Source organism: Syngnathus scovelli, chromosome 20 (assembly GCF_024217435.2).
Source record: "Syngnathus scovelli strain Florida chromosome 20, RoL_Ssco_1.2, whole genome shotgun sequence".
Taxonomy (NCBI): domain Eukaryota; kingdom Metazoa; phylum Chordata; class Actinopteri; order Syngnathiformes; family Syngnathidae; genus Syngnathus; species Syngnathus scovelli.
The window spans coordinates 8,216,282-8,243,458 of record NC_090866.1 but is presented as its reverse complement, the minus strand read 5'-3'; the positions used below and the strand labels follow the sequence as shown (position 1 = coordinate 8,243,458).

At 37.8% G+C, this 27,177-nt stretch overlaps 1 protein-coding gene and 1 long non-coding RNA gene across 6 annotated transcripts in view; one reads left to right on the top strand and one right to left on the bottom strand.

Annotated features, from left to right (window-relative positions):
* Positions 1-27,177, top strand: part of flrt2 (fibronectin leucine rich transmembrane protein 2) — a 73,659-nt gene that overhangs the window by 9,088 nt on the left and 37,394 nt on the right. The gene's annotated exons all lie outside the window — the stretch shown is intronic.
* LOC125990169 (uncharacterized) lies at positions 5,382-26,844 on the bottom strand. 4 transcript variants are annotated; one of them, XR_007488834.2, is made up of 4 exons: positions 26,595-26,844; positions 19,364-19,564; positions 10,327-10,401; positions 5,382-10,218 (listed from the first exon to the last, which is right to left on the bottom strand). It is a non-coding gene; the product is annotated as an uncharacterized lncRNA (long non-coding RNA). The 4 variants fall into 4 exon arrangements; XR_011085927.1 differs by lacking the exon at positions 19,364-19,564 and having other exon boundaries at positions 26,595-26,834; XR_007488833.2 differs by lacking the exons at positions 19,364-19,564; positions 26,595-26,844 and adding an exon at positions 10,632-14,202 and having other exon boundaries at positions 10,327-10,554.

The window sequence follows — 27,177 nt, the reverse complement described above, 5'->3', positions numbered from 1 at the left end:
ATTTCAGAACTGAGTGTATTATTTCGAGTTAGATTTTCTTTTAAACGGAGGCATATGCTTTAATGGAAAGGCCACATGAAGACTGATAACCTTCTCCATTATTCTCCACATAATATATTTGCCAAGACATTTTCCCTACATTTTATGTTCTCTCCAGCCGTTGATAGGAAAGTGTCCTTTTGAAAAAAGTACATGTATTCATTTCAGCTAAAAGGTAGTGAGTGAATGGATGAAGGCCACGCCTGTTGGGAACAAACATTTAAAAGCATTGAACAAGTGTGTATGGTGGATTCGTGCATGTGTGTGTTGCTTGGAAAGGGCATAATATATAACTGATGTTGTCTGACATGTCAATAAATTATATTTTCACCCCATCCATCAAACAACGCTGACGGCAACATATGCACAATTTTATCAGTTACGAGTTATCAGAGATGCACACACACACACACACGGATACCTGCATAGTATATTGACGAGAACACCCACACACACCTGCACAGAGGTCATCGACCTTGCACACATCTACTGATCTGCAGTGCTTCGATAATATTACACCGTTGGAGAAAACATGAATTGTAGCACGATTAGCATCAAGTATAAAATAGTTGGAGACTAAATTATTTGGCAGTTTTGGTAAATTTGATCAAGGTCCATTATCGCATCTGTGATAAGCCATGTGGGAAGGGAGCTTCTGAGTTTTGGTAGTCTCATCATGCCAGTACGTACATCGATTCCCAACCCATTACCTTCTGATGGAGTCCCTCATGTTTCTCACTTTTTGATCAAATTCTGACACATTTTTCACAGTCTCTGTAGTCTTCCTACAAATGATCACACGGGGCAGGATTGGAGCACGTTTGCGGCCACAGCAGACTCTAATGACGCTATTTGAACATATTATATAAAACCACCAAAGCCCTTTTCTTCACCGTCAGGAAGGAACTCCTTCGTTGCACACTTTCTCAGTCTCTCTTCATTGTCGCTGTGGTAAAAGATTTATCGCCACTGGTCATTTAAAGTTGCGTTTGAAAATACAGTATGAGTGCGCTCCGGTTCACTCTGACTGTGCCTCGGCGTGCTCTAGGCGCTCCAACTGGGGACACGGCGCGCCCAGAGCATCAGGCAGTACAGATGGAAACAGTTAATGGCAGGGGAGCACGATCTGCTTCTCTGAACACGCGCTTAATTTCCGAACGCACCCCAAGCTACCCACTGAACTCCGAGTGTCACTTTCAATGCACTATTCACACTGATGTTGAGTGGCTGCTAATATTTCTTGATTGACAAGCATTTTCATCTCATAATGTATTTAAATTAACATTTAAAACAGCAAGGTTTAAAGAGTGGGGAAAAAAGAGTGACTTATAGTTCAGAAATTACGGAAATACAACATTCAGTAGCGTATTTTCCGCACTATAAGGCGCACTGGATTATAAGGCGCACCTTCGATGAATAGCCCATTTTAAAATTTTGTCCATATATAAGGCGCACCGGATTATAAGGCGTACTGTTGGCTTTTGAGTAAACAGGAGGTTGTTAGGTGCGCCTTATAGTGCGGAAAATACGGTAATTCTGTGTATGACTAAACTTATTTCAGGCAGATTTGAAACACGTGGAATGTTCGGAAGTTCGAAGGTGAAACTGTGTTTGGTGTAAGGTAGGGAATCCAACCAGAAAATATTTGCTACAATTATAAATTACAATATCTTGGTAGTAAAGACAGTTTATTTTGAAAAGGTGTCGGAAAAAAAGATAATGAAGAAACATAGAGCAAAGGTTATGAAAATAACTTTGATGTGGTGTCGCAAAATAAGTTTTTCAATTGACTTGCGATTGAATGATTATTATAGCAGCTGACATTTTGCGGATGAATTCGGTTATTAATGTATGCATAGTATTTTGCAATAAAGGTGAAAAGAAAAATCAATAAAGTCTGAGGTTATATCCGATTAAATCATTTCCCGCATTAGATAATGCCCATCTGTTGTTACACTCGCTATTACAGGCAAAACGACTCCCACAGCCCTGCTGACATTATTACTCTATCTATAGGAGTCTACTTCCAAATGTCAGCCACATGCCCTGAGGAATGTCATACAACCTCAGTCCGAATATTAGATGAGGAGGAAAGCGGCGGCGGCGGCGGCATTGAATCTGTGCTCCGTTATTAAAGACCAGACTGGATTCAGACAGAACGTATTCAGTGTTTATGGCCAGAGAATTGCCACTATGGCCCAAAACCATCTGCAGCTTTCATTTCTATTTTCTAAAATAAAGTGCAATATTGCTTTTGCCATTTTTTTACGCTTATGCAGTTTGTACTCTTGAAGGTTTTTCAACACCAAGTTCGTAATGCCTCACATATGCAATTCACAGCTGCTTTGCTCATCGAAGGCAATAATATTTTCCAAGGCTAACAGCTTTTCATCCATTACACCTCCCTGCATGATTTGCTCGATATAGACTCTTTGCAAGATATATTGATCATCAGCGATACACAATGTTGCTTTTTGCTGTGATGGTCATTCTGTGAATTGCGGGGCTATTTTAGGGCTTTGTTTGGGTTTGTAAACTCAAAACATTTGACCATTCTCAGCAAATACCCATTTTAACTCAAAACACACAAACAAGAAGGAGGAGTAGAGTATACATTGTGATTTTTATCATCTTTAGTCAATATTAATTTTAAAATAAAGAGGTAAATATGACGATATTTTTCAAATATGCCGTTTGAATGACGATATAAAGGAATATTCAATTCAGGATAAAAAATTGTAAAGCTCACATTATGTCCTTAAGTCAATACTGGTGCAATATTGTATAATAATATATTTTAAAAAATATATACGTACATTAATATCAGAGTTGAGGCTGAAAAATTCCGTCGGGATGTCAGTTTTCTAAAAAAAAGACATATTTTTTCTTTTTTTTCCTGAAAACATAAAACATTTAACCAAATACTCATTATATTTATACATTTTCTAATAATTTAATTTCAAAAGTCGAAATCAACCATCCCTTTAACAAAGGAAGAAGTCAATTAAGCAGAATGAGCAGATGTTTTAGGCAAGAAATAAACTCTCTCAGAAAATTAGATTATTGTGATAAAGTTCTTGATTTTCTGTAATACAATTAAAAAACTAAAAATTAAATTAATAAAAGGCTTGCAATATTCCAGTTGATTTGTAATGAATCCAGAATATATGACATCTTTTTTTTTTAAAATTGCATTACAGAAAATAAACAACTTGATCACAATATTCAAATTTTCTCAGACAGTCCTGTAATCCATACACAGTTTTGGATTGTGTGATGTAAACTGGAATCAGCAGCACTTTGCAACCAATCACCTTCACCGCAACGACATTAATGGATGTCACAGTAGGCACTGCATCTTTTTCTATTGACAGCAGCAAGCAGTGAGTCATGACCACACTCCCTCATTTGCTTCAAAATCTATTAGCTTGCTCCGCCCAGTCGTTAGCAATTCATGTTTGACCTGAACCAAATTCATCTTGTTGTGGGTGAACTTAGTCAAACTCAACACAGACTTATATGTCACTATTTCTTGATTATCTATCATCTATCTGTCTGTAATTTCTCAGAATATAAAGAACAAGACTGCTGGGTTTGTACATTGACAAGCTATCAATCTTTCACTGGAGCTAAACTGTCCAGATCATATTTTATCATCTCATGGTACCTGCAACCACATCCCTTAAATGGATTTCAAAGTCATAAATAATTGAAATGTATTTTGCGGTGAGGATAAAGGAAGGAATATTATTCATAAAATGGTACATATGCATGAAATTGTAGGGGAAACGACAGTTAAAAATATTTTGGCCATTTTATACGGGAAAACTGTTCGGCTCGGCAACGCTGGAATTGTGTGATATGCTGACACCATCTTCGTAATATGTGAAAAAGTGGACAGATGGACGCCGCGTTTGGACAGCCCCCCTATTAAACCCTTCCTTGTACCATTGACCCTGTGGGGCCAAAAGGACTCTATAATGACTTTGCTCGTTTATGCAGCTCGCCTCGATGCCATTTATCAATGATGGCATTTCATATCATGTGCACAATCTGTCTGTATCCATAATTATTTGGCGTTTTTCCGAATCATGCTCTGCAGGGGTTGCAACATCTGTTAAGAGCGGGAAGATGTGGCTGGAGAGGTCAGAATGCTTGTCATCTGGGGAAGATAAATTATTGAGGAAATACAATGAAGTTTTAAATATAAATAATAGATTTACATAAATAAATAAATAAATAGATGAATAAATACATACATAAATACATAAATGAATAAATATATACATACATAAATAAATAATTGAATAATAAATAAACATAAATAAATAAATAAATAAATAAATAGATAAATAAACTGCCAGGGTACAGTGCATTACACAATGGGAGAGAAAATCTACACAGAAAAAAAAAAATATGCACGCGTTACCAAGATAGTCTGCATATATATATTCTTGATAGAGCAGCGTGAGCAAGATGCAATGTAATAGCATAATGATATTAATGAGGGACCATTCATCATGCAGACTCATCACTTAAGTTGATGAATCCGAGCAATTTAACGAAGAGTCTCAAGTGGAACACGCTGTGCCGGCAAGCTAACCTTTGAATCTATTATAAAGAATATCTGCACTGAAAATGAGAGAGACTAATATGACAATGCCGGATATTTACTGCTCCTAGTAAGCCCCCAAAAAATAAAGCTGTATATACTGTAGATGTAATATTGATGGAATTAAAATATTCCCTTCTATAAACCTTTCTCCAATATTGCAAAGTAGTAAATTGTGATAGAGAAATTGTAAACTGTTTATAGAAAGTAGTTCAGGGATTACCATCATTATTAGATATAAAGCTTAAACTATAATGGACGCATCTATGCAGAAAATAAGAACATGTGCCCATCAAAGACAAAAGAGGAAACTCTACATTGTTTGGCCCTTGGCAATCAAGTCAAGCAAACAAACAATTCATCCATGAAAAGCATTTGTTAGTAAGTCAGCTGTAGGAATAAAGTCCTTCATTGTTGTGATGCTAATTCTTTTGAAAAACCGTTTTAAAATCAGTATCTTATGCTTTCACCAGTTTGAAATTGGTTTGTCTTTCTATTATTTTCTTTTGTACATCAATACATTTTAAAGCATCCAAATTTGTTTGTCTTTTTTATTTACTTATTTATATATTCAATTATTTATATTTATTTATTTGTCTTTTTTATTTACTTGTTTATTTATTCAATTGTATTTATTTATTTATTTATTTATTTATTTATTATTTATTATTATTTATTCAATTATTTTCTTTTGTACATAAATACATTTTAAAGCATCCAAATTTGTTTGTCTTTTTTATTTACTTATTTATATATTCAATTATTTATATTTATTTATTTGTCTTTTTTATTTACTTGTTTATTTATTCACTTGTATTTATTTATTCAATTTTATTTATTTATTTGTTTATTTAAAAAGGGGATTTACCTGTCTATCAATGTCCAATTGGCTCCAGTAACTCTGATAAAACAATCAGGTAATTAAATCGGGCGATTAAGCCTTTCCAGAGGCTTGCGGCTCTCCCCAATTTCCTGACTTAGTATACAAATATGAATAGAAATCCAAGAAAGTATTAGTCATCAATTTAGGATGAGAAATTACTGCCCTGGATGTCGACTTTATCCTGGGAATTAAAATCACCTCTTATAAAATATATATAAAAATTAAATATACTATGTATATATAAATATATAGAAAATCTGCTACACTCAAGGACATTTATACTTTTTAACACTGAAGTCCATTCAGACAAGTGTTTTTTTTTTTAAATATAAGTTTTTAACATTCTCCTCAGCTGCTTTCATTCCATCCTCCAGCACTTACTTTGAGCTCAGACAAAAGGCATGAAGAAATGGAAAAACAAAAAGCTCAAATCAAAGGCGGCTGATGTTTTTATTGTACATTAGGTGTGCTGACAACTAACCGGCACTGTGTGACAACAATGAGATCCAGTTGAGGTTCTTTTTTTCCTTTTCTCGTCATGGAGCTCTCAGCACATCCGTTTCTCTTATCTCAGCCGGTGTTTTTACCTGCTCTCACACACTCACTGATTCCTGCAATAGCGGTGGGCGTGCTATGACACCCATTAGTCCCGATATTCCGGTGTTGAGTGGAGACGATGAGAAATGGATTGGTGGTGAAGAGGCTTGTGCGTGCATTGCTGATAAGTCTCGATGCCTGTGAATGCAAGTATGTGGGCGAGCGAGGAATAAGTGTTCGATTTAATGGACAGTTGTTAAGTGTGTGTCAAACTGAGGTACACGAAGCAAGGCTGAAAATGATCAAGTAGATAAGTTAATGGGTGTGTCGTATAAAGTAGCACATTTGCATTTCATTTGCATGTTATTTACCTGTGAGTTGGTCGGCTTAAATGAAGGAAATGAAAGGTAGAACCACGCAGGGAAAATAAATGGAGTTTTGATGACAAATAGTTTGGGTATATGCGAGCTGAATGAGGTCACATTGCAAAAAATCGTTTACGATATAGGACCATTTATGGAAGCGAATTAGGTTGGATTTGAAAAAGTAAAAAAATACCGTATTTCCCGCACTATAAGGCGCACCTTCGATGAATAGCCCGTTTTAAAACTTTGTCTATATATAAGTCCATATATTTGGACACGCCTGCCGTAGTGGCTCAATATTGGTCCATATATAAGGCGCACCTGATTATAAGGCGGCTTTTGAGAAAATTGGACGTTTTTAGGTGCGCCTTATAGTGCGGAAAATACAGTAATCGTAATTTAGCTGTTCAAAAAACATAAGGTCACTTACGGGCAAAAAAAAGTGTCGTATTTACCTGCAGTGTGAACCAAACTTGTTGCTAGGCAGAATTCATAGGCTTTTTGCCTATTATAAAAAAAAAAAAAATAGTTACGAAATACAAATCATACTGACTGGGGGCGTCTGGGGAAGGAACATGAAGTCAAACAGATCCAGACTAAATAAATGACTCTAAAAACAGACACAAGTTTTATTTAGCAACTTTGATATGTAAGAAAAAAAATATGTGGAGAGGCGTAAAAACTAGACTTTTGAATGACCACTGGTATAGGGAACCCAATGTTGGTATAACACACACAAAAAAAAAATCAAACATGTAAACAGGATGACGAAATCCCCTAAGTACCTCCTGTAAACAATCCAATGCAAGTATAGCGTTATTCAAGCCAACAGTTAGGTAATTGCTCTCCGTGTAAACATAGCCTGTGATGAAACTTGTTGCTTTGGGGTATATTAACTATGTTATGCTTGGCCTTCAAAAGCAGCATGTATGTCAAGTCGGTGCTTGTATATGATTCCCTTAGGCTTGGTGGGCTCCGACCAAAAATATGGCCTGATTCATAATTTATACACGAAAGGTGCCAGATGAAAAGTTAAGACGACATGAATCCACAGTCCATTGCAAATGTTATATTATTCCCTTCAACTGATGAATGGGTCAGTAAGCTTGAATAAGCTTCATGGCAGTGAGACTTGATGAAAGCTTGGAGTCTTATAGTCGCTGTATTTGTGTGCCAACCCTACATGATACAGATTTATCATTTTTCGAAACTTTTTGGTTGGATTGTGTGAGTGTCCTATAAATTTTGACCACTTTTGCCTGCTTTTATTGTAAATTTTTTCCACTGCTGATGAGAAGCTGGCTCGAAATGCCCCCCCCGCCACTTCCCAAAAGGACATCCAGCCACACAATAGAATTTGATGGATGGCTGGACTAAAAAGTCTAATTACACATTGCGAAAGCTGTCCTAATTCAAATGTTCGTCCAAAAATGTGATTTTTGCTCGTCACACCATTACTATTATTTGTGCGCCAAAATTCTTTCTACGCCCCTGCTCAGTCCCCGAAAAGTATTTCAATATGGTGAGGCCCCTGATTTTTACTTTTGAACAAAATATGGCGCCATTTAAAAAAAAAAAATCATCTTCTGCTCCATACATGTTGATTGATACATGACTCACATGTGCTTGGAGACAAAGAACTTTTTTTTTTGCTATGGCTGACTAAAGTTTCTCGAGAACGAGAGAGAGAGAGCACGGCACTCAGGTGGCGGCACATATGTGTCTCCACCGGGAGAGTGTTGAGTCTGAAGTGCTAAGAGCTTCTCCTCCTCATTTGTCCCTCATTTATCACTCCTTACAGCAATGGAATGTTCCCCTCTGCGTTCAGACACATCTACCAGCTCCATAATCCACCGCTCTGATGGATTGAGAGCTCACTAAGTGTGTGTGTCCTTTTGTGTGGGCCATTGCCATCTCTTAGGCTTTGCACATTTTTTTTTTTTTAAATTTGTGTCAATGTCTGTGCATTAATCTGCTCTCTCACTCACAAAGGCTTCTCTGTTGCTCTTGGAAAATGTATCACAGTTTCGAGCCGAGGACGTGACAGGACAGGTGTGAAAGGCTGGTGGCACCGTCTGACACGGGGGATAATGTAAACAACCGAGAATGGGATTCATATCACAGCAAGTGATTTAAGAGAGGGGTTTAAATGTGGGAGAGGTCGCGGAAATTCAATCTGTGGGACAATCAAGACTCACTTTGGTTTCCTTTTTTAACTGAGATTCTCATGGGCTTCATTCGTGTAACATAACAAGCTTGATTATTGACAATGGAGCATAAAGTGTACTCGGAATTCAATGATGAAATTTCCTTCTGTAGCATAGCGCGATAAATTGTTGTCATAACATGAAATACGGTAACTGGAAACTCGGTAATGTTCAGGAGAACTCTGCCAAAACAAACATGTCCTAATTTGGATTAGTACCAGAAACGCAACTCCTACATGTTGTTAAGTTTCATACGTGATTTTTTTTTCCACTAGTGGAAACATTCAGAGTTGTGACATAAAACAGGTCACATTTTTATTTGAATGGTGGTTACTGGCATTATTGTTTGTTTTGTTGGGGAAAAAAAATATATATTTCCAAATATTTTATGCGTAATGTCTTTATTGATGTGGAGTTTATTTACAACAATGATAAAAACGTTACTGGCATCATTGGCCACTTCATCATCTGGATTGTAGCAAAGATTTTATGTTTCAGTTTATGAAATAAATTTTCCATTTTCGACATCTTTTGTAGTTTCAGAATCATCCATTCCCCGCCATCTGCACTCAGCCGATAAATCCACCTCGGTGGTTCTCCATCTCTAGTGAACTCGGTCGGCTTCTATATTTTCATTAAGGACAAACTCACCGTGTTCTCTGCTCCATTGTGTTTGTGCTTTCAAGTGTTTAGTACTTCTGCAAGATTGAAGTTTACTACCACTGCTTTGTTTGTTTCTCCTGTTTCCATCTGCTCCAATTTGCTCTCCGCTAACTGTCTTAATTTCTAAAATTTAGAATTTTCCCTTTATAGTCGCAAATATTTTTTTCTCTCGGCAAGGGTTTTGTTAAACTTTTTTAGGGATGTGAAAAATTAGGAATGTGGCTCTCATGAAACAAATATTTTTTTAATAATGGAAGAAAAATACATAAAATAGCTTTCTTTTAAAAACTATTTTTGTTTCTCATTTAAATTTACTTGATGTTTATTGTTGTTGTCCAGTGAAAATTATTTCAATATTTTATTATATTTTATTATAAATATTTTTTTCTTTTGGCAAGGGTTTTATTAAAGGCTTTTTTAGGGATGTGAATAATTAGAAATGTAGCTCTCATGAAACAAATATTTTTTTAATAATGGAAGAAAATAAATAAAATAGCTGCAACTTTCTTTTAAAAACTATTTTTGTTTCTCATTTAAATTTACTTGATGTTTATTGTTGCTGTGAAAACCACTGACATTTTTTTAAATCTGGAAAAATAAATCTTTTTTTTTATTATAGACAGAGAGGTCACTAACGGTCTGTGCTCTCCATCTTTATTTTTACATAAAACAAAAGATGATTCTGGAGGACTCCTTGTTGAAGCAACAAGAAAAAGCAAAGCAATCGTACCTTGATGAATCTCCCGGGCTTGCTGGGTCATCTGTTTGAACTGACAGAGCAAAAGGGCACGAGGATTAGTCACTTATTAAGTAGGAGAAGATGCTCTTTAATCACTCAGCATTGGGTTGGAGATGGAAGATGTTGCTATGCACCCACTGTTGCTACTTCCAAACGTGTCCTAAATGTGCCTTCTGAAAAAAAAAAAATCAAGGATAATACAAAATAGAAAATATATTAAAATTTTAAAGGTCTTAAATATTCATTATTAGGGGTTTTTCTTTAATGAGTAGAATACTCACCTTAGCTGGTCAAAGATCATACGCAGCTGATTATCTTTACAGGGTCGTATTTTAGAAAAGCTGTGAAATGATGACCTAGAAAAGGCGAAAGGGAGCAAGATGACACAAAACAACATGAAAAGAGCTCGTTATTTTTTTCCTACGCAACCTCTATTGTGGCCTCTCGGCATTCATGTGCGCTTCCGATTGGTCCTTTTTCCAAGTGAGTTCCTCCCACATATTTCCCATCTGGTGAATGTTTCAAAACATCTCATTACCAAGAAGAAGACAAATAAAAAAATTGGCACTTAAGGACATTAAGATACCTCGTGCATCGGAAAACATGCGGTGGCGGACATGTCATATTTTCTTAATTGGGTGTAATGGGGATTGCCACACTCGATGTTATGACAGACGAATTGTGTTAAGTTCCCGTGCATGAACCCTCATCTGCAGAAATAGAATTTATCTTTTGAAATGTCATCTGTCATTGCATATTAAATACAATAGTTTCCCCTTTACAATGCTCTCCTGCCATTCACAAGGATAGTGACCAAGCCCTGCTGACATCAACCCTGAAAACCTGCAAATAATAAAAGCGTTTATAATCGCCTGCCGATGCATTATGATTGCGCCAAAGCACTGCATAATGACGTTAACAACTTCTTGGCAATAATATGCCACAAGATGGTGCCTGAGTAATACTTTGATCTTCGATATTGCTTTGGCCTAAGCGTTAAAATAACAAAACAATGTTTGACAATAGTAGTAGTTGTAAAGCAATAAAAGTTTACCACTATCAAGCCTCAAATGGATTGTATCACTCGTCAAATCGAACAATTTTTTTTATCCTTTTAGGTTGAGATTTGGATTCTTCCAATTACAGGGGTGTCAAACTCATTTTTAATTGTAGTCATAGCTTCTTTCGGAGGGCCATTATGACTGTCAACCCAAATATATGTATTAGCACCTCATATTATATAAAGCTACAAAACAAACTGACAAATAACTCGTTTTCAAATCAGACGAGTAAAAACTGGTCAAATATTTAAAAAAATATATTATTAAAAGTGAAGACTTGCAATTCTAGTAATGACACGAATTTGATGCACGATTTGTCTTCGCGGGCCACATAAAATGATGTGGCGGGCCGTATCTGGCCCCCGGGCCTTGTGTTTGACACCTGTGAAATACACCCTGACCCTGTCTGCTACGAGGCGCCATGTGTGGCTGCTCTCGTCCCTCACTTTGTGTGCAGTTTGGGCATGCACATTAGTGAAATGTTATCCTCCTGGCACTTCAAACCTTCATAACAGATTTTTGTGTGAAACTAAAACCGCAAAGCGAGTATCTGCTTGTTGGCTGATGACTCACTCAAACTCACTTGCCATCGACCTTGACATTTTAGGAGAATCCATAACTCAGGTGTGCTGGTGTAAATGTCACAAAATTAAGAGTATTTTTTTGAGTGTGAGCTGCAAACAGAGCAGGGGGAGGCAAAGCCAGAACGCATGTTGTTTGCTGATAGCACCATCACAGCTTCTTTCCATTTTCAAGGAGGTGCGGCAACGGGATGGACATCAAAGTGCAGGTGGAGAGTTAGCAGGATGAAGCGATCACAAAAACTACACACAAAAAAATAAAAACACGTTGAAACAAGACCACTGCATTTCTGAGATATGTCACCTGTTACACGATGACTTTGGAAAAGGTCTTGTTTTATCTTGTGTCTACAAAATGTCTGTCGGCTTGACTCAGGCGTGGAATTGATATATGTGTAAGTGTTATATTGTTGTTGTCTGTGTACAGCAGATAAAAGATAACTCGACCGAGCCGAATCGAAAGCAGGCAATGTGTGTTCCATCGAAAATAATCCAAGCATGCTGTCGCTCTCTGTTTTATGCATAAGTTGATACCTTCCGCTCACTCTTGCTCTATATTCTTAGTGACTCTACTACTCGGAAGCTTTTGAGCCTAGACAAAAGCAACCACCACATAGAAAGGATAAGTGTAGAGCTGTGTGTAACCAGAATTGATCCCACGGCATTTTGAAATGTTCTATTTTATAACACAGCCTGACATATACTGTAAGCACAGCTGTTCATGCCTCTGAGTTTTACGTTTTGGCGCTCTGACAAATTGCTGACCTCCCTCGGAATTATTCATGTTTCCGTGTGGGTAGTTCGGTAATGAAGTAAAACTTTTTCCCTTGCCACTGACAGGATATCCTTGTCATTTTTTAGGAAATAACATACATGGAGAGAGAAAATGTATTAGCGGTACAAGTGAAATGTGGAATGACTACTCTGGAATTGTTTCCATTTTTATTATTCAATATGAAACGGAGTGATTCCCAACCAGGTTACCACAGTACAATGAGAAAGAAATCCTCAGTGGGACTGAATTTTACTTACCGTATTTTCCGCACTATAAGGCGCACCGGATTATAAGGCGCACCTTCAATGAATGGCCCATTTTAAAACTTTGTCCGTATGTAAGGCGCACCGGATTATAAGGCACACCTTCAATGAATGGCCCATTTTAAAACTTTGTCCATATATAAGATGTATACATGCCAGCGGGCCGGACTTTGGACACGCCTGCTGTAGTGTTCAATATTGGTCCATATATAAGGCGCACCTGATTATAAGGCGCACTGTCGGCTTTTGAGAAAATTTGAGATTTTTAGGTGCGCCTTATAGTGCAGAAAATACGGTAATTTGTCGCCCCCCCCAAAATATATATATCTTATGTCCACCATTTTGTTGGTTCATCTTGCAATTTCGTCTTGCTCTTTCAATGAGAACAACATTTTAAACGTTCCCTGGGTTGTGCAGCACAATAGAGAGCACCTGTCTGAAATAAGAACCAGCATACAATTCCACCAAGGCACCAGTGTGGTATTAAAGTCGAGTACCCTCTGGAGGCAAATGATATTGGAGTCAAAGCAAAGATTATGGAAACATAAATGCTGTACTGGACTTAAAGGGTTTTTTTTTTTTGAGTGAGCAGCTTCAAAATCATTACATACTCTTGGGTCCAGATTGTAGGTTTTAACATTTTTCGAGTTGTTCTCGACATAAATTTTACACTACTGTGCACCTGCAGCAGGAACAGTCTGTCCTTGTGGCTGTTACTGTGCACAGAACAGAATTCCCTTAATGGTCTCACAAGGGGAAATTCAGTTTACACTTAAAGCAATGTATGTCAGCGTAAGAGGAGTCCACTGTGACGTGCCGAAAAGCAGTTTGGGGTTCACTGGCTTGCTCAAGGAAGAAATGAAGCTTAAGGTCATATTTCAGTTTGACCCCTCTACTTGTCCAGTTCCTGTTACCTGGTTCCCATGTCTCTTGTTCAGCACCAATACATTTAGTTATTTTCATTACATTTCACCAAAATCAGCATACCCTGAAGTGACTTGGAATTTCCCAACCGGCTGCTGAAAACACAGCGAAGCAAAGGCAGTGACAGGTTAACCCGTACCTGACCCACGAGTGCACGGCTTTGATTGACATAAAGCAGCCACATGGTGACAGCCGACGCGGCTTTCCTTGCAGCCATTGGATAAAAGCCAGGCTGTAGTTGTCGAGAAGCGTCTGTCCTGCAGTAGTTTGACTTTTGAATTAAGTAGAGGCATTCCAAATGTGTGGCATTGTCTCTCACAATGTGGTACGGACAATAATGTGCATTCCTGCATAAAACGGTACAGCTGGTCCCTCCGTTTAATGCCTCGGTGTGTTCATTCCTCCTTTTAATCGTTGCAAGCACGCTAACATTCACTAACTGTTAGGTCATAGCAAATGAAGGGTGATGGAGTTATGTTTTGATGAATTTCATGCATCATCGTACCGTATTTTCCGGACTATAAGGCGCACCTAAAAACCTGAAATTTTCTCAAAAGCCTTATAGTCCGGTGCGCCTTATATAAGGACAAAGTTTGAAAATGGGCCATTCATTGAAGGTGTGTCTTATAGTCTGGTGCACCTTATAGTCCGGAAAATACGGTAATTTATAGGGACAAACGGTAAGGTGGCAAAATGTCAGTGATTTTTTTTTTTTCCAACAAAATACCACCTGGGAAGAAATCATCTAACAAAGACTTGATTAAATATACAAGTACAGCAGATTTGTGAATTTTACGAGTAGCAATTTTTATGCGTGAGAAAACAGGATTACCAGAATTTGAATAGAAATAGCAGAGCCTTTTGTTGATAGACTTTTTGTCAGACAGACTTTTGATGGCTACATCAACATTGGCTCCAAGGCAGAAATGAAGAGCCAGTGGAATTAACCATGAATGATTGGGCCATTCACCTTGCAAGAATTAAAGTGCAAAGTAATTGGATCATATTAGCTTTATCTCTAGGCTGCAGTACCACAACGTTGGGGATAAGAACAACCTTGTGGGTCATGAATATGTGGGTTGCAAATTATTCTTGATGATACCTGGAGTAATTCAAACCGGAACAAAATTCACATAATTGGTAGGCCAACAGTCAGTTTGCATTTTAATTCATGCTCTATTTTCTATAAGGACATTTTAGAGCAGAAGAAAACTGTAAATAAATTCACAGCTATAGATTGTATTATTGTTGGTCTTATAATGCACAATAATTTTCATTTATATTCACTAACGTTCACAGCACTGGCGGAGCTACCGTATTTTCCGGACTATAAGGCGCACCTTCAATGAATGGCCCATTTTAAAACTTTGTCCTTATATAAGGCGCACCGGACTAAAAAGACACACCATTAATGCATCATGTCAGATTTTTAATCCAAATCAAATCATTCTCCATTTCATCTTTTTTATTTCAACTTCAGATGCAACAAATTACTTTATAATCACAAAATAATGATCCATAGACTTTTTGATTCATGATTCATAGTCTTCAGCGGGCCACTTATGATTGATTTCATGACACAATGCTTCGGGCCAGTTTAAATTTAGGAATTTGGTCCATATATAAGGCGCACCGGACTATAAGGCTCACTGTCGGCTTTGGAGAAAATTTTAGGTTTGTAGGTGCGCCTTATAGTCTGAAAAATACGGTATATTTGTTTTCTCTGGGGGGGGCATTGGGTAGCCAAGGATGGGGCAGTGCCTCCACCTCCTCCTGCAGACTCTGAATTTGAGCCCCATGAAACATGCCATTATAATCTTAGTGAATTTCTCTCTGTTCATCGTGTAATTAGTCAGCTGACCTCATTTACGCCCTTACAAATGGCACCAATTGAAGTGAGTCCACATTATAACATTAACCGTCTTGGGTGGTAAGCATTAAACAGGATTGCTACCCAATTGGAAGTTCTTATTTGCATTTACGATCCATTTGGTTATTTTTCTTGGCCTGCCAGTGTATAGTTGGCATGTGTCCACCACGTATGTAAGAGCGGAATAGCACATCATGTTACACATAAAGGACGCGGGGGCTCTGTGTGCTAAACGGTGGGTGACTGACCGTAATGGTCCGTAATGATGCTCCGTGTGTAGCCTGACATCCACCCCCAGCAGCTATGACCTGTCTCAGCACTTATTTGCCATCCGTGATACGGGGAGCTGTGACTTGGGAGGTGATAGGAAATGAGGTCAGGGTAAACGCATTTGCAAAGGGGGTGAATAGTTGAGGGGTGAAATCGAATCGGGTAAAAAGTTGCAAAGATCATGTGACACATCGGGTGTATTTAATTTTTAGCATATTTGCTATGATGGACCTTATATATATTTTATGTTATTTTGCATTTCACTTAAGTGATGCCGCTCTCATTTATATTGTTTTGAATGTTGGCATGGTGAATAGTGTCTATTTGTTAATTGCAATTTTTTTATTGCGGCATTTGTATTAAAAAAATATTAAAGTAATCCTTGTCAAATTATTCATTTTTTTAGAGTGGAATTATTGCCATTTTTTTTTCAGCTTAAGCTCCTCTTCAGATAATTTGGTCTTTTAGCGAGAGAGACAATTTTTGCACTTTTTTTAATAATAATTAATGATTTAAATAAATCAAAGGTTTTGAATGTACTTGTTTGATTTGTTATTCATACAAATGATTCAAGGTTCTAAACAAAACTAGTGTGCAATTGTTCATATCTGAATCGACTGGCTTCTTTCATGCTTTTACAAAAGGTATATCTGAACTTTAACATGATTTGGAATAATCTAGATATCTTTTTCTAGCTAAATTGTGAACTTTCCAACTACATTAGTCAATAGTGTTGCATGCACTACCTTGAGAGCTGCAGTGCGGGGAAGGCGCCATTATTCTATTACAGAACTGACAGCTCTCAAAATTGTTCGTTAGTCATGTTTCACCTTGAGAGTTTTTAAAATTGCATGTTTCTGTTTTGACTAAATTACTTTGGCTCCACTCTCACAGTAAAATCTTTTTCCAATGTAATTGGTGCGACTTTTTTCTCTCTTTTTTTTAATGGTAAATAGCTTATTCAAGTATACAAATACAAATGCAAAGTACAAATATACAAATATAACGTGTAGTGAAATTTATTAAATGACTGAAGGTCAAAGATTGACTTAGAAAGCCACAATAGCAATTTGGGTGGAAACAGTGTGAGCTGGGTTCAAATCGGAATAATTTAACGTGATAATTTTATTGATATTTGGACTGATTTTATTGTCATGATTTTATTGACATTCGGACTGGAACGCAAACATCACCAGCCATGATGCTGTGTGCGTGCCGAAATGCTGTCTGTCAGTGTGTGATGTTTAAATAGTTGTTTGCGTTTCTCCAAACACCCGAGATTTATTGCGAAAAGAATGTGGAGACAGAAAACCCTACAGGGCACTTTCTCATGGTCCCTAATGAGCATTGCCAGGAGGTAGATGAAGAGGAGCGATGCTGCAGGAGAGGATGACATGTCAAGAGTCACATGGAAACTGAAAGAACACACTTCAGAGATTGTATTCAGGGAGAAAGCACGCAATTTTACTGAAGCACTCGTCTGAAACACTTGTCAACTGTTGAGTACCTATATCGGTTCTTAAATCATTGTTGTATCACTTATAAGTGGAAAATACCGAGGAGTTGAGTTCAGTTTGCTGATACAACGTTTGGATCAGAACCATAATGGAGCTACATTCTCCTCCGTGAAGTATTTAAGCAAAAATTGTATTTGTGGGAATTTAATTTATTCCGATTCTCATTGGTTAAGGAAATAAAAGAATTCATGTTTTACTATACTGGTATTTTTCCTTTTTAAAAGAATGATGTATTTACCTTTTTGTTTTTCAATTGTTTTTTATTAAAAAAAAAAAAGTTTTATGGGCAGGTGTCGTAATAATTCATTGAAAAAAAAAAAAAAAGCTTTTTGGTTGGCTCCACAACAAAGACTGTGTGTACTGGGGTTGCCAGAATTTTTTTTAAAAGCATCTTTCCTTGAAGCTATGAATCTGGTCCAACTTTTAAATATTTCCCACACTGGAGGAAGTTCAAACTTTCAACATCAGAACTACTGAAACTTTTTTTTTAAATCAATCACTTCATTAATTGGTACGTTGGGAAGGTTAATGCATTACGAATAGCAGCATTGGTGTTCAAGTACAAAAAAAAAAAGTGTAATAAAAAGAATTGACGCAATTGACTTAATTACATGTTACCACACAGCACCACTTTTGTTGTGTGGCATGAGTTTACGCAACTAGTCAGCAATGCAGAAGGAGAGCTAACTACCCTCAGGCAGATACTTTGACAGCCTCAACTCTCACTGCTATCAAAATACATCAGCTTTTCCTGAAAGTGGCCCGCCGGCTAAACATAAGGCAAAGTCTCTCAGGCTCCGGCATGAAACAGTATACAATTGCCAATAAAATTTCAACCTAAGCCTTTGCTTTAAAACCTTAACACATAGATGTAAAATGACCTCACTTGTCAGGAAACACCCTCTTAGTAACAGTGGGATGAAGTCGGTGGGTGGGAATGAGTCGGTGAAGTCACTCCTTCCATTATACAGTAAAATAAATATAGTAAATGTTCATTTAAACAATTATATTGATTAATTAGCATTATTTAATTGGTCATATTAGTTTATAAATCCATTTTCGACCTGTGCCACTCGATCAAATACTCTGCTTATCTACGTTACTTATTTTTGAGTTATTAAATATATAAGCACTTTTTAAAGCAAATGCATTCAACTGTTTTTTTTTTAAACATTAACTGTAGTTATAAAAAAATAGTCTGAAATCACAATAATTATGCGTCCTATCTTTGTGACGGCGTTTATTTATTTATTTTTTTTTAATTTTGCCTCTTCTATTTGTAAATGTTATTTACTTCTTTATGTATTTATTTATTTATTGATCTATTTATTTAGTTACCTATCTTTGTGACGGCGTTTATTTTTAAACAAATTTAATTTTGCTTCTTCTATTTGTAAATGTTATTTACTTCTTTATTTATTTATTACATAATAGGTGTATTAAAATCATTGGCATTGAGTCACATTGATTTAAATGCCGACGTGAGTGTTTTGTCAATTTTTTTGATGATGATTTAGTTTAGCACAAACTGATCAATAAATGATCATCTTTTAATATTGTTTATTTTTTATCGTGTTTTTGCAACGCCAATTCCGAAGTGTGATAATCCTTAATCCAATAAGTGAACAAAGTGAACCTGACTGGTGAGATCTGCGAATGACAAGTGACATGAAATGCATTCATAGCATATGCGCCATGAAATTGACACCCGTGATTGGCTTATTAGACACAGCCATCTCTCAAGACTAACATGGGTGCGTCACGATGGTGCCACGGGGCAGCATTCAGCGTGTCAAAGCAGCAATAGTGAATCAGTCGGCCAAATTCTCATCTTCTGCACTTAACAGGATTGTTCAGTCACAAATTCTGCACTGATCTCATTGGAAGTTATGCTAATCCTTTTATAAAGAGTGCCAATTACATTAGCGTTAGACAGTGAGCGACATTTATTGTGACAGATTTGACGACCCGATAGCTGATTGTTGTTTATTGGAAAGATAATACAAATTGTTTTCCTTTAAATTGAGTTTTCATTCGGAGATGTCGGCCAGAATAACCTGGACTATGTCGCTTGCTCCGATGAAGAGATCCAATCCGTTGCCAAGTCGTGCTCTAGGCAGGTAGCACTAAATTTTAGTCTGTCTGACCTTGCTCGGTTTCACGCCAGCAGCTGCTCGGCTTGTCAGGCTTTTCTCTTGGTGCCCTGGTGGCAGCTGAGGAGCCATTTTGGCGCCTGATGTATTCAACAGCTGGTGGTGCTGGTGGAGGAGAGGAGAAGAGGGAAGGGGAGGGGGGGTGGCGTGAGGTCGTGTGTCGATCGAGCCGTGAAAAAACGGGACATGGAGCGTTATGGACGACAGGCACCCTGCCAAATGGCAAAATAATGTTTGAAAGAAAAAAAAAAACAGGCCCTTCACAGGCATTGGTCTTCTGAGATCTGGATCTGACCTAAAATCACATTTCAACTGCAGCTTAAAGATCCCCATCTGCATTCAAGCCACTGTGTAATGCGGCCTCTCTCTCTCTCTTTTTTAGCCTGAACAGGAAAAAGTTGGCTTTAGTTTACAGAACAGTTCCCCCCCTGAGCATTTTTCATTTTTTTTCACTGCAATGTGGGAGATGAATTATAATAATTAAAAAGCAGATGGTACCTGATGCACCCCTATCATGTGGTTAGGCTAAGTTAAGTAGTCCTGCAATGTTAGCATAGCATTAGCATTTTATCGGAGTAAACATAAGTCTACTATATTTTCCGGACTATAAGGCGCACCTTCAATGAATGGCCCATTTTAAAATGTTGTCCTTATATAAGGCGCACCAGACTATAAGGCGCACCATTAATGCATCATGTCAGATTTTTAATCCAAATCAAATCTCTCTCCATTTTATCTTTTTTTTATTTCAACTTCAGATGCGACAAATTACTTTATAATCACAAAATAATGATCCATATTCTTTTTGATTCATGATTCATGGTCTTCAGCGGGACACTTATGATTGATTTCATGACACAATGCTTCGGGTCAGTTTAAATTTAGGACTTTGGTCCATATATGAGGCGCACCGGACTATAAGGCGCACTGTCGGCTTTTGAGAAAATTGTAAGTTTTTAGGTGCGCCTTATAGCCCGGAAAATACGGTAATTCAAATTATAAATACACTTCACCTCCTATATTTTGCCTAGCTGAAATTAGCCCGTTTTGAGGACAATCCCACCAACAAAAGGTTTAGAATTGCCCTTCGACACCACGTGATAGCACCAAAGTGCTACTTTTATATTAAACATGAATATGGCATGGGCAAATATGGTGTTAATTTTTAAGTATATCTACAAATAGATGAATTTGCGATTAGTGTAACACTTGAGGGGCTTTCGAGGTTCCGTTGGATTAAGAATGGAGGAGGATTTTAGAGAGGTGGATAACATTTTAATCCTCATAGCGACTTGCACTTGCAAATTCAGATGCTTCACGTGTACTTTGAGGTAAGGGGAAGTTGTTTTTCCCAGTGTCAGTCATCCTCCCTCTTGAGAAAGAATGTACTGTATCCACCACTCCCTTTATGTTTTGCTCAATTCACTACCTGCTGCGTGCGTTATCTGGGGTTACTTTCCGTTCTGACAAATTATGTGCACTCTACACTGTGTACTGCCTATCGCGTGTGTGTGTGTTTTTCGAAGCGTCTGTAGAGATGACAAGGCAGCTGAATAAATGAAGAGAGAAACATTTGAACAGGACACACCAGGTGGATGGAAAGCATCCAAAACACACCGAGATGAATCAGGCTGTCAGCTTTTGATACAGCCCCCCCCCATCTCTGTTCCATTTTTTTCTCTAACCTCTCTGTAAACCCTTTTAATTAAAGCGACGTCATTGCATGTATTTTATTAAAACAAATCGGATAATTAAAAACCATGAAAGTGATACAGAAGAGGTTTTGAGCTGACATTATTTATTTATGGATTTATTTATTGATTTATTTATTTGGGTTTGTTTTGATCCCTGATCAAGTCCAATATATTTCCTCTTCCTGCCATCTCCTGAGGGAAATAAGGTTTTATTTTGAAACTAAATGCTCCACATGTCAAATGCGTGATCGATGACATGAGATTTAAACCAATAAGGCAATGAAGCTGTGGGCGGTAAAATCCAAACTATGACATGGAATTGATAAAGTCAAGTAAACTACACAGCCGGAAGCCAATTATTTTTGTCTTTGATATACAAAATGCTCTCTTTTTTTTTTTTTTCCCCCGAATCCTATTTTTGTGATCTTGGCCTAAGTAATTGGTTGATGTAAATAACAAGCAGCCACGAGACAACGGCAATCAGACAATCTAGGGAGTTGAGGTCAAGAAATTATGCAAGAACAAAAATATTCTAATTTACTGGAGGTTGTTTACCAAGGCGCATAATGTAAATGCTATCAGATGAATTAACACTAATGTTTTTTTTGGTATCCATCCCATCTCACTCATTACGGAACCATAAAAGCTTTGACCAGTATTTTTCTAAAAGTTACCACACGAACCTCAAGAAAGACTATTTTTGCCATGGTATTAAATAGCCACCCTCTGGTGCACCCTGGGTGCCCTAATGAATATTTCAGCAGGTCAAAATGGATATTATTCCCAAGTGATGCATCTTGGCATAAGCTGCAGGGCTCATGGAGGGCACAGAGACCGTGTCTTGGTGTGCTGCACAAGTCTTGGGCCACCATGACATTTCTATTTTGTCCACAGCCATTTTGACATGGCATAACACTAAACAGGAGGACATATACTCATAACATTCAAGGACAATCATTTCTAGTTTTAGTTACACAATTTAAAACAGGTGGTGGGGATTATTCGATCAATTTAACCCTTGTGTGGCGCTCGGGTCTGTGGGACCCATTTTATTTTTTTATTAAAAGAAAAATGATACAATGAATTAATTTTCAAACTGAGACTCACTGACTCATTTTCTGTGAAGAACATATATCAGAATACATATGTTATAAATATAAACATCTATTTAGTATTTTAACATAAAAGTGTTTGATTGTGAGGCATTAAAAGCCACAAAATGCAACGGGTCCATCAGACCCACAAACGCTGGCTGAGTAACAACAATATGAACATTACACAAGGGTGTTGGAGTTGATGCAAATTGTGCCAGCAAGGCTTATTTTGGTTTTATCTTAGCAAGAATGACAATACTATCTTCGCAAGAACGACAATGCTAGCAGATCACATGCTAGCAGAATCCCATGGTCAATAGAGACATCACATAACATGTCAGAAGGTAATCCCCCCTGTACAATAATGGTAACTCATTTGAGCCCTCTCTTCCCGCAATTACAAAGCAGAGTGAGAGAGTTTCCGAGAACTAGTCATCACGCTAATCTGTTGACATAAATCATACGTGAAACAGCTTAATCCCCTTGAGTCGAGACAATGTTTTACAGCAAAATATACATTTTTATTATATCTGTTTCCAGGAGCCTTTGCATAATGAACTGAAAACCATTTTGGAAATGATCGCACAAAACGTGTTAAATGGTGTGGCTAATTTCAATTCATACAAGCCACATTTTATATTTGCGAGGCACCATTATCCTTGCTTGCTTTCCATTCCCAAGCACCACTTTGACTACAACTACAAAGAGAAGGCAAGCTTGACTCATTTCTTTTTTGCCCATTTGCAGCAAAACATGTTATCAAGGAGTATCCATCTCTTTTGATCTCCATCCGCTTTCGTAAGACTTTGAACGGGTAGCATAAATGATATTCCATGCATCTGGAAGAATGTGTCAATGTAATAAGATGGCACTTGCTGCTAAAGACATTTAAAAAGTAAGCGAGGGCTCCTTTCTAATACCGCAAATGTTTGCTGCTACCTTTTTAAAGAATCATCACCAGCTTCGTCATGGTTGAGTGGGCTCATGGTTATAAAATGAAAATGGATGGAAATTCTGGAGCAGGACTTGGGTAATGTTTAGACAGCAGTGAGAAAAGGGCTTGAAAGCTGACTGATAGTTTTTGATTTTTTTTATATATATTTTTTTAATGGTACACTAGATACTGGTTGCTAATTGTTAAAAAAATCATTAAATTGAAAATTGCTCTTCCTTAGAAGCAAATGCTGACAACGCACTATCACTTCTACTTTACAGGCAGCGATTTATAATGTTGAAAAGCTCCTCTTGAAATGATCCATAAAATAATTTTAAAAGTCACATTGGAATTGTGGCGAAAGGATTTGGTGGAGTTCACTGCGATGACAGCTTTTTTCAAGTATCTCAGCCACAAGAAAGTTTCCTCAGTTAATATGTTCGATGATGGAAAATAAAATGTGTAACTTATTTTTATACTTGTGATTATTTTGGAGAAGTTGGCATGTCTTGAACTTCTCACACCACTTTTATAAGATTTATTTGGTAGTTTATTCTGACTTTATATTTGCTAGCCCGCAGCTTTTTTTTGTTAAATGGCACACATTGGGCGGTATTACGACCAATCAGTGATGATGTATGTAACCATCAGCAGTCAGGCCATGAAAGAAGGTTGCGCTTGAGAACAGGAACAGAAGCGTTAGCCATAGCAGAGAATAAGAATTCTATTTTCAAGCCTCACTGAAATTACCGTAATTTTTGGACTATAAGCAGCACCGGATATAAGCCGCACCAGCTAAAATTTGTGATTCAAGGTTCAAAATTTGAGAAAAAAGTAGCAGCTTATAGTCCGAAATTTACGGTATCCTTGGATAAGAGAACATCTCATAATTTTGCAGCATTACAGTAATCCCTCGTTTATGGTGGATAATTGGTTCCAAAAACCACCCGCGATAAGTGAAATCCGCGAAGTACGGTCACCAACAAGAAGTACTGGGCAGGCTAACGAGTAAGTGGAAAGATGCTAATTCGTGATCGAGCTAACACGCGAAAACGGAGATTCTAAAGGAATGAAAGGAACATTTGGACCAATACTACATTGTCCTAAAGGTTAGACACGTTTCCTCAATTTCAAAGTTGTATTTTGACTTTTAAATTGTTTTTAAATTGTAGTGAGGCCGCGATAAACGAAACGCGAAGTAGCAAGGCATCACTGTATTTATAAAGTTGTATTTTGTACTGCCTGTTGGCTAACCCTTACCAACTTTTATAATAATTTACAATCTTCAGAGAGTGACGATTGCAAAGTGTGACAAAACTCCAAACTTTCCTTGACAATGTTTTGCTGTTTCGAGTGAAATCACTCAACGGGTTTTAAAGTCAGTGCCACAAAAGTGACACATTCATTCCCTCATGCCACGAACGCTACATTTACTATTATCTTGTTCACCATGGTTATGCAAAAGAACAACCTTGCTTTTCACATCTGTCTTATTTAGTTTAGCTGAATTCAACCAGTTTGTTTGGGCAGGTGCGAACACTGTGATCACGGTCGGCGCATACCAAAATGAATGACCCGAGACCTTGAGAGGTGGTCTCTGTCTGACAACAAACAAATCCTTTGACGGTATGAATGAGCCCACTCTCATATATATAGACAATAACTGGCTGGAATCATAAAAAAAAAAATCCATAAATTATCTCCAGGAAGTTTGTCTTCCAATGGGCCATAGAATCTTGCTCGCATTGACAGAACCCAACCAAGGCTGATGAAGTGCCAATAAATTCCCAGCCTAGTTACAAATTGACGTCTCTACTCGTCGATGGTAGTGAATGATTTAAATATTTGTCCAACGATAAGCTAATTCTGGTATAAATATTTTTCTTTTCACGGAGCATGGAATATATCTAGGATAGCGCATGATTGGACTGGACTGGGTGTGTTACGTGGTGCCTGGTACTGGAGAGCATCAAAACCATTTTCACTTGTGAGCAGGTTTATGTTGTAGCTGTGCCATATGTGCTAGCCAGGAAATGGACTGTATTAATAAGGTTAAGAGCATGCCATGTCTCAAGTGACTTATGGTTTATGTAAACCGATGTGAAGCTGCATTGTTGACAGGCAAATAAAGTCAAACTCTAGGAAAGATGGAAAGAAAAACATTCTCAAGGGGGCCTCGTAGGAGGAAAGGGACCGACTGGTTTTCAGGCTCGGCCGCTGGGGAGGTTTTGTATTAAGCGAGTGCGTGAATTCCAGGTGTTGTTTTTAATTGGCAATTCGGCGTGCAATAAAGCATTTCACGTCCTTTCTCTTGTAAAGTGCTTTCATTCCAGCTCCAAATGATGTAATTACCCTGCTGTCCCTGGCGAGAGGGCAGGCGAGAGTGTACAGACGTTTGCTCTCAGCGAGAAGTCGGGTGAAGGCTTTACTGAATGTGTTTTCACTTAAGAATGAAAACACTATAAAGCGACATGTTCGCTCAGCCAATAAAGGTGCACTTTAATTTTTATTTCGTGACTCCCTTGCTTTAGCAGTGACAAGAAAACAGGGAAATAAAATGGTGATTTTGATGCATGTTTGGACGATGATTATTTTTTTGTTTCACAGTTTGACTTTTAAACACTTTGGAAAATAAACACGCCAATATATTGGCAATGGCACCTTCACAAGTGATTTACCGTATTTTCCGCACTATAACGCGCGCCGGATTATAAGGCAAACCTTCAGTGAATGGCCCATTTTAAAATTTTGGGTCATATATAAGGCGCACCGGATTATAAGGCGCATAGAATAAATAACTCGACGTGGCTCAAACGTTAATGCACTCACAATATAGTAACACTCGAAATAGTGAAAACGATAACAATATATCAATAACTCAACGTTGCTCAAACATTAACATCACACAACACTCAAAATAAACACGTAAAAGTTACTTTAATAAGTTAGTCCTCATCCACGAATCCATATTGGTCCATATATAAGGCGCACTTGAGAAAATTGGAGTTTTTTAGGTGCGCCTTATAGTGCGGAAAATACGGTACTATATTTTCCGGCTGGATACAATTACAAATATGCTAATGATGTTAACTACCCCACTGACAGATCTTATCATTCAGTATTTTGTGCAAAATTCCTGCGTTTAGCTGGTGTTGACTTCCCCACGAGACCCCAAAGGTCAAAACCGATGCCAAGTGTTGGTCGGCGAAGCGTGCGGGGGACGTGTAACAGTAACCTGCGGTCGCTCGACCGAAGCGGATCTCATGATCCACCTGAGAGTTTTGGAAACCTCAAGAACAAGTTCAGCCTGTCAGTTCACGATACGTAACAAAAACTCAATCCGAAGAGAAATTCCAAAGCAGTCGTATGAACAAATAACGAAAGGAAGTAAGGGACTTCTTCCTGGGGCTTACCTGGCCGGGATTTTCCATATCAAACCAGCCCCGATGCTTGTCATAGTTCCAGGAGCGCTAACATTGCCAAAACAACAACACCAAAAGCAAGCTGTTCGTTATTGCCGCTGTTCCCATGGGAACAAGCCTTCAGAGAGTTTGTTAACATACTCGCCTGTACTCATCGTGCAAACACGACACATCCTGTATTATTTTTTTTTCTCTCTTCGGGAACCAAGACCTCATACAGAACCGTGTTAGCCGTGCAAGCGATTAGTTGGCACCAATTTTGAAAAGTGCCACAAGGGGAAAAAAGGATCTGAATTCCTGAGATTTGGCTTGCAAGTTTCATTCACACGCTTCCTGTCTTAATAAAGACCACACATGCCTGGCGGCATGAGAAGAGGTGCAGTTCAAAAGAAGAGTGGTCGGCGAAAAAGATACAATTACATGTCATAGAATTCCTCCATGTTTTGACTTCCTATGGCCGCTTTGACATAAATAAAACTGTTGAGTCATTTTAAAGTACAGTGGGAAGTTTTTTTTTAGAGTTTGTGTTATACTTTAAAGTCCACAGAGGCTGGTAGTGATGATCAAGAAATGC